Below are 3,063 nucleotides of genomic sequence, written 5' to 3' on the forward strand. Positions count from 1 at the left end.
CAGTTTTGATCCTCCGTTTCCTATCCTAGGTGTTGTGGGAGCCTCAACTTGCTGTACAGACAAAGTCAAGTCCAAGACCCACACTACATATAACTATTCACTAAATAGCACAGAACACTGGCATCAAGAAATACCAATCAGAAAGGTATGAATCCCTTAGGGGAGTTGATCCCAAGATTCTGAGGAACATATACTTTGACAGGAATCCCAACAAAGCAAAGATAGTGAGGCCATCAAGGCCCTGGTGAAGCCTCAAGCCATCAAGCCCAAGGTGCCAAAATGAACCAGCCTGAATGTCTGCTGTCTGACTTTTATTGCTCACTTGAAATTTGGGAATAGTATTCGAAGCTAGATAGCCAAGTGTCATAGGCTCTGCCAGACAAAGCCAAAGGTTCAGACCAAGGCAGACGCCACAGATCCAGCTAAGGCCCAGGCTTCAGCTCCAGCCCAGGTTCACAAAGGAGCCTATACACCTCTGAAGGCCTGGTAGAAAAGCCGCCTGCCAATGTGAATACTGATGGACTTCAGTGGCATCCTACATACACATTATTTTCAGATATGCAGTTTACTGTGCTCCTCATACAAATAATCTTGAGACAAGAAAAAAAGACAGATTTGTTTTGCTTTAGGAATGGGAGACCAGGGGTATCTGAATGTAAAGAATGAAGGTAAGAGACATTTTAATTAAGATGTCTCAGTATTAAAAGAGAAGCATTGACAGCTAAAGCGACATCAGGAAATAGTTGAAGAATCAGAAAATGTACCTTGTTTAATCACTATGCACAAAACATATCTACTCTAAGATCCATTCTTTGTTGAAACATCTTGGGAAGTTTCTATCCATCTCTGAAGTTGGAAATTTTTTGAAGATTACTGAAGGTCCCTTGTTTCAGTCCTCAGCTAGAATGGGAGCTTTGTAGTAAGGAGGAAGTAACACCTATCTTTTGAGAAGGGAAGTAAGAATTTAAGGACCACTACCTCAGAGTTTGAGAATTTTGATGTTCATTAACTACATCTGGTCAGACTCTTTCTGGAGGGGAAAGATAATTCTTCTCTAGAAGTCTAAGTCTCCTATGCCACTGAGGAGGGAGAAGCTTCTACACACACACACACACAGAGAGAGAGAGAGAGAGAGAGAGAGAGAGGGATTTATCTGTTTTCATTTAGTCTTAACACTTTTTTACCTATACTTAGACTGGTACTTTTCTGTGGAAAGAGCAGCTTCACTCTGCTCTGATAATGAATGGAAAGTAGGAACAGGGACTCTGTGAGCCAGTCCTGCAGCTTGCCAGTGCCTGAGCACTCTGGAACTAGACAGAACTTCATGTGGAGGGCATCTGGGAACCATGTTGAGTTCACAGGACCAAGGCATAAACATTTTGAATGTGTTGAGGAAACAAATGGGATCTAGCATTCCTTTTAAGGGAATCATTTACCTTTGTATTCCAATAGAGAAGATGGCTATGACAGAGTCACATCAACAAACACTAGGAGGAATGAATTGGCTAGTGTGCTTAATAAAGACAGAAAAAGAAAAGATGACTCTCACCTTCTACCAAGAAACCAACTGGTGTCATTGTTTCTGTATAGTAATGAGTGGTTATGGCCAAGAGAAACAAAGTTGTATGTGATGGTATCTGAGTGTTTCTGCCTGCTCCTGTCTGGATTGGCTGTAGCTTTTTGTTCATCTCTGTGTCTGTTTGTTTGTTTTTTCCAAAAATCTAGTGAGGTGAAGTTCATTGGTGTAAAATCAGCCTTTATCAGCTAAGATCTCAAAAGCAAACCATATATTTAAGTATCACAACACACTTAATGTAATAAATAACTATTATTCTGTTGAAGTTGAAAACATCAACAGAACTGCTCAAGTTCAGTTTTCCAAAACATTGACGGAGAAAGCACACTTAAACAATGTAACTCACATTGGCACACTTGATGTGAAGCACATAGATTGTATGATACCCACAGTTACTGTAGAGGAAATGAGTTACATGCATGATTTCTGTATGCTGGTCTCCAGGAAAGTATACAGCATGGTACTCAAAATGCAAGTTACTGTAACAACAGCATACTTGTGACACTCTGAGTAGATAACTCAGGAGAGTTACCATTATTTAGATGGTGGAGAAAACACAACTTACCAGTTGACTCAATCTGAATAAATAAATGTCTTTCATGCACAATAATAAATGCAAAAGGAGATGGGGACAGATCCAATAACACACAAGAGACATCAACAGACCTGTCAGTTAGGTGGTGCTAACTTGAGGACATTTTTAGTTGAGCATGTCCAAAGTTTACACTGGAATGTTGACAGTCCAGCTAGCAGAACTTGGTCTTTGTTCAGTTCCTGTACTTTTTATTTTCTGTGTTGAAGATTTGCTCCTAACAAGAGCTTTTCCTCCATCAAAAGTTAAGTGATTGGCTTTCTTGCTACCTTTCTTACCAGGGTGAAAAATTGAGACTTACTTAGAATACAATAAATAATTATATAAAATGTCATAAATTTAATCTATATTGAGACTTACATAGAACACAAAAAGTAATTATATAAAAGTCATAGATTTAATCTATATATCTCCCAATAATATAGTTCAGTCCTGAAATAAGGATTTAAGGATTACATGTATTCAGGCAGAATCTTGTACTACCCCAGCCGAGGACATGCCACCCTCTTGCCCATTGGTACTGGGTCCTTTTGGTATTTATTAAGCTTATTATTATGGATGTGGTGACAGCAGAGCCAGAAAACAAAAGGAGAGATAAGATCTTCTTGAGCTCAATGAGGGGACTTGAAGGAATAGAATAGCTTGCCAACTACATTACAGCACACTGTGCCACAGTCCAGGCTCCAACCTAAACTTGTGAACATTATTCTCCTGTTATTACATAAGAATTCTCCATCACAGAATCTATTACTGCACAAAAACCCAAAGTAATATTATCAGTATATAAAGGGGAAAGAATTTATAGCCATGACATACCATTGTGCATCAAATGTGAGACAAGATAAAGTATTGTACCCCTCAAAGTGAGGCTCTCAGTCTCATCAATATCATACTA

The 3,063-nt window shown here is 39.0% G+C and overlaps 1 pseudogene; it reads left to right on the plus strand.

Moving 5' to 3' along the window:
* The first annotated feature begins 631 nt into the window (after positions 1-631).
* Positions 632-2,186, plus strand: LOC116889617 (annotated as a pseudogene).
* Positions 2,187-3,063: the final 877 nt, after the last annotated feature.

This window comes from Rattus rattus, chromosome Y (genome assembly GCF_011064425.1).
Source record: "Rattus rattus isolate New Zealand chromosome Y, Rrattus_CSIRO_v1, whole genome shotgun sequence".
Classification (NCBI taxonomy): Eukaryota; Metazoa; Chordata; class Mammalia; order Rodentia; family Muridae; genus Rattus; species Rattus rattus.